This window comes from Varroa destructor, unplaced genomic scaffold, assembly GCF_002443255.2.
Source record: "Varroa destructor unplaced genomic scaffold, Vdes_3.0 BEIS01000007.1, whole genome shotgun sequence".
Lineage (NCBI taxonomy): Eukaryota > Metazoa > Arthropoda > Arachnida > Mesostigmata > Varroidae > Varroa > Varroa destructor.
This window is the reverse complement of record NW_019211460.1, coordinates 22,153,693-22,166,909: the sequence shown is the minus strand read 5'-3', so window position 1 is coordinate 22,166,909 and position 13,217 is coordinate 22,153,693. Positions and strand designations below refer to the sequence as shown.

The 13,217-nt window shown below is 37.6% G+C and overlaps 1 protein-coding gene across 1 annotated transcript in view; it reads left to right on the top strand.

Annotated features, from left to right (window-relative positions):
- The window catches only part of LOC111254525 (uncharacterized), a 139,459-nt gene extending 137,766 nt beyond the window's left edge, over nucleotides 1-1,693 (top strand). The window contains exons 7-8 of the transcript XR_015317285.1: nucleotides 447-580; nucleotides 1,097-1,693. The gene's annotated coding sequence lies outside the window, so the exon portion shown is untranslated. The remainder of the gene's footprint in view (nucleotides 1-446; nucleotides 581-1,096) is intronic.
- Nucleotides 1,694-13,217: the final 11,524 nt, after the last annotated feature.

Sequence of the window (13,217 nt, the reverse complement as noted above, 5' to 3'; positions counted from 1 at the left end):
ACAATATGTTCAACAAAAAGAGAGACATTCGGATTTCCGAAGTAAATTAGCATTTACCAATGGAAAATAGTATTGGACTAAACACAAATGTACTTAAAACTGACATGTCTATCTAGGTCAATAAATTTAATTTTAGTGAAATTAGTAAACTTTCAAGACACTGGCTAGCCGTTGTCAATACGTTACAAGTGACAAGTATTTATATATAAGTTGAGTCACACGGAGCACCTGGATCAACTCTAATCCATATTACTTTCTACGTAAGTTCCATCTTGAGATATGACGATAGCTAAAACTCACTGAAGATATATTTAGTGGATGCAATAAATAGCCAGTTGCTTTAATAATCTAGGCCATCGTATTCTGAAATAATCAATTTTTCTGATGCAGTTTTTTCATCTGTTTCTTTTTGATTTTCTTGGTCTGTTTGGTTTCAACGGCAAAAGCTCGCAAAGTTGTATCCAAACGGGCAGTAGCGAGTGGATTATAATCTTTGGGACAAGACTCACATGGCACGTTTTTCTATGATGATGAGTACTTCATGCCAAAAGCGCATGAGTATGTACGTGCTGGAACACAAGTAGGTTTGATTTGCCCTTATCATTTGCTTTCCTTTTTAGCTATATATATATATATATATACCATTTTTTCCTTCTCTGCAAATTTAATTGTGTAACAAACTGAATTTTATGTTAATTTTACGCTCCAAAAATAAACGTAACAAATGGAAAAGTGCAATTCCGCCTTTTGCTGAAGTTAAACACCTACCAAAATAACGCAGGATAGTTGTGCCCTACACAGCGAAGATTCTAGAACTAAAGGGATTGCTTAAAACTGATTCATGAAGCTTAAGAGTGGCATCCTGGGACTGGAGGGTGCACCCGGCCCAATCGGACCCCTAAGGTCGATGAGGATCGATTTTTGAAGGGAAAGGGTTGCCAAACAGTTCTTGAATTAATGTTCAAAGAAATAAGTCACAATTATATGACTACCGACAGGCACTCTAGATTTTTTAAATTTAATACAAAATTAAGAGCTTGAGTGTCCGACGAAGTAAACAGACATCACAAAAAATACAGTTTTTATTGCCTTTCAGCAGCCCATTCGGGACCGAGCAACACGCAGCGAGGATAACCGGTCTCTGCATAGAATTGCTATTGGTGACAAGAAGCGGTATCTCTACGCCGATATAAAACAGAAAAAAGAATGAATAGCTTCGAAATATACGCGCCAAAGCACATTTCTATTTCAAGAAGATGACGTTTTGCGTTTGCTGTGACCGGGGGTCTTCACACACTGGGAAATTCTTTTGTATATGTTCAGTTACATTGAGCGAATAAAGCTGCCCGACAGAAAAGATCCAGTAGACAAGGCAAAATTGTCCTTCTTTACGAGGATGCTAGACCGCACATAGAGAAAATTGGGGATGCCGCTTTGCAAGGGTTTGATTGCGCCTACCACATTATCTAGGTCTCACTACGATGGACTATCATCTATTCGGATCATTGGCAAATAAAATGAATAACCCTACATTTAGCAGCAACGAGAGTCTCAAACGCGACTGCAAGTACGAAAATCTTGCAGAGAAAATCAGTCAGGTCCACCTGTGTTGCTTAAGTTAGTCGAGTGAAGATAAGTTTGAAACAAATAAAATTCTTTGGCGTGCTTAGAAGAAATATATTGGAAAAACAGGAAAGTCGTCTCGGAATATTTAAAAAATCATAAAGACAATAAAGTTGTGAACTTGGCATCAGAAATCGCATCTTATCAGCAGCATCCATCGCATTTTAAGATGCTGCAAATGATAAAGTTACATTTTAGCAATGTTACGTGTTACTAATAAAAATTATGCGAGTTAAAGAAAGTCGAAATTTTGCGAGACGTACCTAAATAAATATGAAAAAAATGTACAATTTTTGTGGAACACTATTTGAAGCGATGAAATTATAGTCGAATACAGCAGTTATTCAACGTAATTGCACTTATTGGGAAACCTTAAATTTACATGATACGCAGAAACCTTTACGAGGAGTACATTTACTAGGAGGCATGGTGTCGTTTGAAATTTCGCGCCAAGAATTAATTGAGCTATTTGTTTTTTGGCAATTCTGTGACTGGATTCACTGAATAAAATCGAGGCAGAAATTCGAATTTACTGCAAATATAAAGATTCAGGAAATGGAAATTCATTTACAAGAGACGAATTTATATTTCCAACAGGACGAACCATCTGTACATTGTTGTCGTGATATAAAAGCACATCCCGACGAGAACCTTTCAAAGCGATAAGTTACAAGAAAAGGCCTTATTGAATATTCTGCCTGTTCCCCTGTCCTAATGACAATGAACTTTTTTTAATGGAAACACCTTAAAAATAAAATCTGTACCAGAAAGCCGACAATACTGAAGATGTACAAAGCCGTAATTGTGCACGAATACGCCATAATATCAGATAAAGTATTGATTGAAGTACGTAAATTATGCGCCCCAATTACCAGCAGTGTATTGATTTAAACGGTAATAATTTTAGACATATGCGATCGATACATAAATTCTTGTGCAATTTAAATAATAATCATATGTAGATAAATCGAAGATATAACTATTCAAACTGTCTGGTCATTTTCAGGACATCCCAAAAATATATAGATGTAGAAGGATACCATGGAAGATAGCTGCAAAAAGACCCACTCAAAGGGCTGTCATCAAGAATCGTTTGACTAAGCTTTCTTTATTGAGCTGCCTGTGCTGACTTATCTATTAATTTAGTTTTTATTGATCTGCCTTTACTCTTGAAAAAATGAATAAAGTCGCACTCATAAAATACGAGATTAAGAGTTAACGTAATTATTATACTACTAATGGAATAATCTCTATCCAATTAATGATTTGTCAATGCCGACCAAGCACTTTACGGGCCGCTTTCCATTGTCCCACAAATGAAACAGCTTCCAGTGGTCTCTCATACAATGACAGTCTGAACTTTTATACTTGCTATTACTGATAGTGATTTTACGAAGATCTTTATCCATTTCCTAAGAGTTAGTTTTCTCACTATTCGAATCGGTTTGGCCAACATCTCGTAACCTATTTTGCCCTTAATTGAAAATACGCGACGACTTTTTTGCCCGGAAGTCATAACAGTTTACCTATCGGTGTAACCTGTCGCTGGTTAAACGTACCTTGCACATCGACATCGCACAATTTACCAATAAATCAACATCTATGTATGATATTATCATGTCGATTTAAGTTATGTTACCTTGGAGTTCATTCAAAGTTTGCTTCCCTACCTTCCCGACCGCTTTCGGTCGAAAACCTAACAACAACCTATCAGGAGTGAAATGAAATCACTATATAGTCGCGTCACAAAATGTGTTTTATTGTTTTGTTATTACAATTAGATTATGTTGTAGGAAATACATCGATAACAAAGACCAAGATCCAAACTTGATTCTAAGCAAAGTGTACCGCTTCTAATGTCGCCTGTCTTTCATAATCATCATCATCGTCACTGCCATCACCACACCAACGCTTCAGCTCAGCGATCCTCATTTTTTTCGTCTGCGGCTGTCTCTAGAAACTGCGCTGTCGTTGTCTATTTAAGCGCTTTTGACATTATCTCGCATATTTTCATTCGCATTTTACCTTAAATTCAGTCTCTCTTTATGCTTCACTTTTCGCACGTCTCGGTTCTATTCAATCATGAAACTGCTGCTTTTTTGCTTGCCGCTCATGGCGCTGTTCCCATCATGTCTTTTGCGGTCGTCTTAGCTTCGCCACAAGCGACAATCAGCACAATCGTCATTAGTTCATCGAACATCAGCATGCTTTTCGACACGTCTTTATAATTGTTTTTTCTGCAAGTTTCATTACCTTTACTTGTGTTTTATCAGTATTAGTCTCGTTTGCTTCCTTTCTTTCTCTCTTATATTCTCTCTCTCCGTAGTTTCTAGATATTTATGCTATCATAAGTGGATCTGTACGTAGGCCGATGTAAAAAACAACAAGCATTGCACACAAAAATCTGCAGAATCCCGCTCGCCGAGGGGCGGCATCGGAAGTGGCCTCCGAAGCAAAGTCGACAGCCGGAATGGAGAAGGCCCGCAAACAACAGGTGTCTTCCAGCCGTTCCAAATAAAGGGCGCTTTGAAGGGAGGCTACGGGTTTTTGGTGAGGGGAGCACGTACCATTGGCAACGTTGGTAGCAAACATGCAGACGTGGGTGACGATTTTTTGACGCACCCAAATATGGCGTTTTAGCATCGTTCATTGGATTGATTGGAGACGTGGGGGCAATCAACCGTACGCGCACGAACAAGACATGTCTCGAGTTCAAGTGGAATTTCCTGGGCGGGCATATAATTACGATTTCCACAATGGTGGCGCTCTAAGGACACGTCCGAGTCGACGAGCCGAGCCGAACCGAACGGCCCGTCGAACTCGACCTTGGTGCTGTCAAAGATACCAATTTATGTTTTGCTTGACGTCAGACGTCTGCTTGCATATCATTTATTTTTCCAAACCTTCTAAACCCCTGGACCACCCCTCGCCGTCGGGAATAGCAAAGTTAAAAGATACCTCCGACATGTCTTCTCTGGCTCTTCCAGAATGCATGAATGTACCTTTGTATGTAGAAGTGATTTCACAGGCGGACAAAGATGCCTATTCTATATGATTATGATGATGTTTTTATCGTGTGTGCTTTTCCACTTGGTGTGTCGTGTGTATTATGTTTGTACGTATGAGCGTGTTGATGCTAATGTGATGTCGTTGGATTAGATTGGGATCCTAACCTCTGAGAATTAGGGCACCGATTATCACGACCTGCTTAGTCGACCCATGTACGAGTTCAGCTACCATCAGTTGACACTTTTGTTTTTTGGACCAGTACGAACAGACCTGTATGTAGAATGGGGTTCTGTAGCGACCATTTCCGGGACGTCCTTTGTTTTTTCAACTCCCGCCAACGAAAACAGCAGTGGCTTTGATGGGCAATTGATTACTGATAGATCCAGCTGCTACGTTGAGGGTGCCTAAAGTATCTGCAAAGTGCTCTTGCTGGGTGTTCGTATGTGTGTGTCCTCTAAGTGCGGATGTATGTGTGTACAATTGTGTTAAGTACGTTTTAGTTTTTTTTATGCTTGTCGTAAACTTTATTGAGCACCGGGCATTACAAAGACGGAAAACGGGACCACTTTGTCCAGTAGCGCCGCTGCTCTGCTTCCAAACTTCCTGTGAATTATATGGAATTAAATAACTTTGGACGCTGAACACAACGTTGTTCCTTTCAACACGTTTTGCGTGACCTACTGCGAAATGCCATGCTATGCGTTTTATGTGCCTATGTCGCCGCCATAATGCCGCCTGTAAATATTTGGTATTTTTGTTATCTGTTTCCATTCGTTATTTCGTTTTTATTCAAGAGTCAAATCTCGGACCAACGGCACAACGGACCGCCGAGTTGTGGAACAACCGAGCTCGATCGTGGCTGAGGTGTATTTTTGAGCAGCATGTGTACCGGCAATCCTACCCCACGATGATCTATTATAAATCGGCCAAAGTTAGGCCAGTTGGATGCTTAACAAAATGCACAATACACGACTGTGGTTTGATAAACCACCTTCAGTTTTTTGCTGGCATTCAACTGTCAGGAGCTATCAGTGGGAGCGCACATGTAGGATAAAGAAAAAGAATTTCTAAATCGTGCGAGGTATGTCTATCGGCAATCAACTAGCTTGCTTGCCTCACACAAACGTATTGTCAGCTTCAAAATCATAATCGTCGTTCTCAGATTCGTCAGCAGGTTTAGCATTTAATTTTTGCTTGCCCGGGTTTTGCCTTAGCCTCTAATCGCCTATAGCACAGGGTTAGAAAATTACCTGCAAACTTGTTGTCTACCTACCAGGCGACGTGCCTCAAAGCCGTAACGAGGCTCTCTGGCCTGCGCTGGTTTACTAAAGTACACAGTCACTTCACCCTCCACCCATTCTTGTTTTTCATTGTTATTCGCTTACTTTTTGTGTAACTCTATACTTTCCAATGTGTTTTTGTCTCCGGTAACATTACGTTTTCTATAACATTTATTATTACTAAAGTGATTAGTATCATTGTTATTGTCGTTGTGTTTATTGTCAATAGCATTGTTACTAATATCAATAGGCGTGAAATTTAGTCTTTTCACGAAAACATTCTCGTTTCTCTTCCATCAAAATCGCCTTTATCGGTCTCCGCCATCGATAATTGTTTTCGTTGTTTAAGCGCCTTGGCTTTGACTTGCAGAATAATTTGTTAGCTTGCGCCAAAAATTGTCATTCATTATAATACTATTAGTATTTATGTTATTAGCATTTCACAATAATATGATAATTATTACGGTCATTTTGTCAAAAACGGTGATCAAAAAGTACCAGAATTATTCTGGTAAATAGATGGATACGGTTTTGCGCTTTGTTTGTTTGCAATAATAGCAGACGACATGGTCTTGATGCCCGTACCATGTGATCCAACAGGCGCAGCGAGAAGGATAGATTCTTAGCAGACGAATAGGATGATGTGTGTGTGTGAGCGTGTACATTCAAAGCACTTTGTTATTTGTTGCCAGTAACATTGTAATCATTATTTGTTGTCTATGTCGGTCGATGTAGTGAATGGTCGTTATCGCTATGCTTGTATGCTGCTTTCATTTGCGCTAATATTATTCTTGTTTTTCTTCAATAGGTATAAATGTGGATGTGACTATATTTTGTGGACGTCCTCAAATGTTCGGCTTGTGAATGTTAGCGTTTTCTATTGTTTCCACCCATATTCAAGCGGTGTATATACTCCCTATTTGGCAGGTAGTACTATTAAATAGTGTTGTACCAGATGAAATCTGTTTGGGCTGTAGCGAAAAAGGCGGCATCGCTCAACGAGGGTGGGGGATTGCGCAACGCGGGACAGAGTTGGTTTCTACGAGGTCTTCTTGCTTCTACTAGCGTTCCACTAATATTGGGTCATTTAATATCGCGTCCGACGGTCCTCCAGCGTCTGTGATCTTCAGTCTTATTCTTGTAATTGTAACACCAGTATTGTTTCAGCATTATCATATCAGCGTAATCGGTTTATATCATTGGTAATACTATCAGTATTAGCATCAATCGTTCTCATAATTATCTTCATAAATATCAGCTATAAAAATGACAACAACGGAGTGTGTAGTAAGGTATAATAATAATTATAATAATAATATTTAGTACACTATTAGCCTTTCAGAGAAATGTGACTGACTTTGGTTAATAATGTCTTCCTTTTTAGCAATTACGACTAGTCGCTAACGCTACCTAAAGACCACCACAATGAAATTGATCTCCTATCCGCCTTCCGTTCGTCGTATTAGTATTAGCATGAACTATGTTATCGTCAATGTCAGCGTGTTCCATTATTAGCGGATATATCAATAATAGGATGTTTTTCCTCATCGCATGGATATATTCTCGTTCTAATCCATTACACAGTTAGTTCTTAATCGGCATCTACATATATAATGGAGTTATATTAAGTTTTCGTATGTTGTTTTCGCAGATGGGTTCGTGTTAAGCCATCGTTCACATCTGTTCGGAAGAGCTCTATGGAATTACGTTTTTCTTTATGATAATATTAAGGGACATCATGTGGTTTTTTTTCGTTATTTTTCTTCTTTCTGGATTATTTTGCCATTCACGCTATTCTAAACGGAGTCGTTTGCTTTGACCTTTTACGATTTCCATTATCATTATTATTTTTACTATAGTTGTTATTAATTAGTCTTATATGTTTTGCCTTGCCGGACTCTTATTCCAAAGAAAAACAACGAACCGGGCGCCCAGGTCTATTAACCACTGTGAACACAACCCACTCGAAGTGGAGCCACACCTGGAGCGAAATCAGTTTTACCCGATTCTCCAAATCTTTCTTTCATAGACGATTATAAATAATAATGATGATAACAATAATTAGTCACTGCTGTTATTAACGAATAGCAATTAGTTGTCGAATTTTGATTTTACGTTCCCTGTCGTTGCTGTTGTGTTTAGTTAATTTTATTTTTTTCTTGTGTAGGACTTTCGCCCACCGAGTTTTCCTGTCATGAGGACGTTTATCGCTTGTGATCATCCCCTCAAAAACAAGAAGAAGACCAGCCAAACCCTTTTTTTAACTGGTCCGTCATCGTCCTTTAATAAACTCATTTTATCCGTCTTCTACCTGTATCACCTAGCGCTTTTATGTTCTGGTATATGTATCGGTATTATTAGCTGCTAGCAAATTATGAATGTTTTACCTGTTGAAATTGTGCTTCGTGTTCTTTTTGTGGTTTCTTATGCGTTTGTAGTTGTCCGTATTAACATATATTATCTATAAAAGTAGCTTGCGGTTGCTGTTACCTTCGTTGCTGGTTTGCCTCGATATCGCGCCTTACTTGGACGACAACGTCATAATGATGATCGTTTGGTCGTAATCTCTTAATGTTGTCTTTTATATATATATATATATATATATATATATATATATATATATATATATATATAATTTATCACACGGAGGAGTGCTCCCCTGTTCAGTATATTCACTCACTCAGTTTTAATAATATAGTTTCACCGCTATCGTAGCCTTATTTGACATTGTTTATGTGTTCCATTGTCACTTTATGAGGTCCTAATTTCCAGCATGCAGAATGCTGAATGGCCCTGTTGTGTTGACGAGTGGGTTTTCGATTGATTCGGTAGTAAACTGCTGTTTTCTGCTACGCTTTCAGCTGGATTCTTCATTCTCCTTTGTTGTGCTTTTTTCTATCGCGTTAAACATGAGTCTATTCTTTTGGTATTAAAGAAATTAGCTTGATGTTGCCTTAGATGTTTTCTTTGTTATTAGCGGAAATAAAGAAACGCGTGTAGCTGGTACATTACGTTATATAAGAATTATATAAAAAGTCAGCACGATCTATTTTAGATTGTTTCTTTTTAATTAGGGTGCATAGAAATCCTGTACTATAAGAACTGCCGTGGTATCAAAATATGCAACAGAATACTCACACGACCTGTATAAGCAACCTTTCGTGCGTATACGTTTAATGGGCCTTGCTGCTGATTCTACTTAAACCTATTCCATCGATGCCGTTCGAGCCTTTTTTAAGGCTCCTTAAACTGAAGCTGACATTCTGTCTGATCGCCACGGCCTTGCAATAGCTCAACCTCTTGTATAAAACCTATAAATTAGAAAACACAGTTCGACTACTGCCAACTGCGGCATAAGTGTGCGGCGACAATGAGATGACATTGTTACTTCATGGACGCGATCGACAATTCCTCCAGCAGGAAATATTGTTTTGTTCTGTCAAGAGTCGTAGAAATCTTTGCCCTTAACGTAATTAAAATACCGATATCCACAAACGAGTTTCTGTTTTCTAGCAGTTGTGCGTTCCTGAATTCGTGGGGACGATATCATATCATTAGTGATGAAGAACAGTATACTTAGAATATAAAGTAACTAGAATTTTCCTGCTCAAAAAATGAATTTGTATGCTCAGAGGTCCTACATAAAAGCTTCCTTTATATATGTGAATCTGTGTGAAGCACTCCTTGAATACCCATAACTAAAAAACGACTAAGAGAAAATAAGGAAAATTCAGTTTCTTTTGGGAGGTGACTACTGATCAACGTTTGTTGTGTATAGAAACTTTTCAAATTATGCCTTGTTTTTTTTTGTTTGTATATACACGTTTTTGATGTTATTGCTCAACTGGGCCGGTCCTGCATCTCTTTACTGAGCGGAGTAGGATAAGTAATTAATGTCCTTTATTATTTTTTAGTACAAGGGACAATGGACAGAGGATGGGAATGGGTAGTACAAAGCGGTAAACCACTTTACGCTTTTCTTCTCTACGTATCATCTGAGTATCATTTTTCGGTCATTTATTTATCAACACACCTCGAAGAATTATAATGTCCCGCATGATCTATTCGTGACGCTGTCTCGTTACGAGCGAATCGCTTGTTCCTATTATCATATCGCATGTATATATATATATATATATATATGAATCTATATATTCTTATACAACTAGTACTCTAGTAATGTTGTTTGTAGATCGGTCTCAATCATCATCATTATCATAGCGGCAATAGTAATATTAATAATCATCGTGATTAGGAAATAGAGTATATAAAGTATCTCCAAGAAAAGTCGGGCAAGAACTGCAATAACTGTAATACGAAATCATCTATAAACTATAAATCAATGTACACTTGGCAAATTGGGAAAAGGCGGGGTCAAAACTCCCTGCAGCTTTGTTATTTATTTCTGTTGTTGCTGGTTCTCTATAGCATCAACGCTTTCATCCTCCACATGATCGTCATTAAGGGTTACTAGTGCCAATGTGTGTCAATCGGCCTATTTTGTCTGCCCACTTTATGTTTGTGTGATGTGTATCACGCATCATATTTTTATCAATTTATATATATGGGCGTATCTGTATGATAAGATTGCTGGCAATTATGACCATAATTACATGGTATTATCGGTAATAATGTCATTAGATCATTATTATAATTACTATAATACTTTCTAGTACGACACGTCCTATAGAAACGCGGCGTTTCACATCAACAACAATACGTTAGCAATGGTATTTGAATAAATGTATAATAGTATACCCTTTGTTAGCGGGTCGGCAGGCAAACACGCTCATACGAACATACAGAACGGTCATTTGGGTCTTACTTAGACCAATAGACTGCCGCGAGACACACGCAGAAAATGGTTGTCGGCAAAACTTGACGCCGTAAAATTCTCCTAATAATATTACGTTGTTGTCGCTATTGTTGCAGCAGTGAAAATTGTCTATATAATGAAATGAAAAAATCAAAATATAAACTTGTATCTGTACTTTTTAAACTGATGAAATGTCCACTTTTTGCACGGCGAGTGACATACGCTACGAAACAGTGTATATAGCTCAAGTTATAGTTGAATAGAGGTAACCGGGATTAGGTAACTTAGGGTTAATAGGCAAATATTATATATATATATATATATATATAATTAATTTTGCTTTCGAAATCGCTTGCTGTTCTGCTATAACTGCACGGAGCTGACTGTGGTATATACGTAAAGCCTCCAACGAAAAACTCCACAGTAACTTTGGTCAAGAGGCTCGAACGGGTTTTGAACAGCATTAAACATTGTGATGAGTAAAAACCAAGAATAGTAAAAACAAAAAGCCAACGGCTAACATTCAAAATACTCAATTGTTTATTTGGAACAACAAACCGAGGGCAGAATATATAGAAACAGTGAAAAAAACATAACCAAAAAAGTTCATTCATTCAAATGCTCTATATCCATTTGTAATACTAAATTCTAATAAAAAGTATTACTAATACAAATTAAATAATATAACTGTTATTAATTTGATATAGCATAGTGATGGCGGTCGGTGGTAGTTGTTTCTGTCACCAGAATGTTCTACCATATACATATATATATATATATATATATCTCATGAATGGAGACATATATACACATCTTCTATATATATATATATATATGTATATTATCTACGTTCCTTATTTTTCTCGTACCGCTTGAATCTTTACACTATATATATATGTACTATTATTTTGTATATCATTTATAAGATACTATTTATATAATTGTAGTAATCAAATTAGACTAAGAGAAATGCGTTACTAAACATAGATGATGCAAATATGCGCTGTTGCATTGGTTTCATTCGAAAACAGGAAAACATTTCAAAGAATCGACGGAAAGGCTGTGATTCTCTACTATGTTTTCTCCGTTTTCGTCAGTCTCCAACAATCCATCATTTTCGTTTCTATTTTTCACTTTTCATACGAAGAATCAGCAGCGACCCGGCGAGTCCGAACGACTGTGGCACGACCCGGCCGCGGCCCAAAACGGGTTCCTCGCGCGAGTCTTCTTAGCACTAGCTCGAATAGACGTCTCTTAACAACATATATATATATATATATATATATATATATATATATATATATATATATATATAGAGCGAAGTAATTGTCTGGTAGTAATAATGTAGTATAAAAGTACGACACCACCAGAAATGGCGGCGTTATCATCATAAATCATTGTTATGTCATATTGTTTTCTGATTACTCTACCATTTTCGTCACGTCATTATTATTATATATTCAATGTTATCATTGCCGCTACTAAGATGTTTCTTCGCATTTAGTTCTTTCAGTACGTGCTTACATATAAAACGGACCAAGACGCGATATCGTAGGCTAATCAGTGATAGAAAAATGGTTGTAGGATTAGCTTTAGGTAGACTTGTAGCTGTTGTTTCAGCTATTTTGTGTCGCACGATGACTGTCCGTTGAAATATTCAAACGGAGTGATCATGCGCTCTGCCGTTTCTGGCGGACTCGATTGTGTATGCTGATCATACTCGACATCGTTGATACTATAAATTTAAGTGAATGTTTAAACGCGAGATGAACTTCGCCCAGAATAACGTATTTTGTATGTCTTCTCTTCACGTGTGCGCGGTGATTTATGGGCTATTTTTGAGCGTGTATGCCTGTGAGATATCAGCCTATTCCGAACGGTGTTATCACAATATTTTCAATATGCATTTATGATTTTTCTCCTTCGAATTGTTATTACTATTATTAATTTTTTGAATATAAAAGAATATAGTGTTTGACTGATCTATAATATCTTTCATCCGATGACTGTCTGTTATCTATCTTTCATCATTCCGTTTAGCATCCTCAACAACACGGTATTTGAATCATCCTAAAATTTATTAGCCGAAGTTGTACACTTTAATGGGGAAAAACTACGAAGAAGGCCTGTTCGACAATTAATTAATGTATTCGGCTGTGTTTCAAATGATAGCGTATGTACTTGCCGCCAACCCAATCGAGCCTTAGCAATGTAATTATATCTTAATGCGTGCAGTTAAGGCGTCGTTACATTTGGCTGTCTGATCGCTCTACTTCATATGGCTGTGTATCGTCCTGGGTGTCCACAAGCGTAAATTTCATGTAAACAGTGTTTTTGTTATCGTTGTTGCATGAAGGACTCGTAATGCATCCTTTCTCATGCATCGAACAGTTGCTTTTATCCGTCTGTTTGTCAGGTGCATCCTGTGTCTATCATTCTAATTTCTGTGTGTATTTATATTTTTTACTATTTTTTCTCTCTCTGTATTT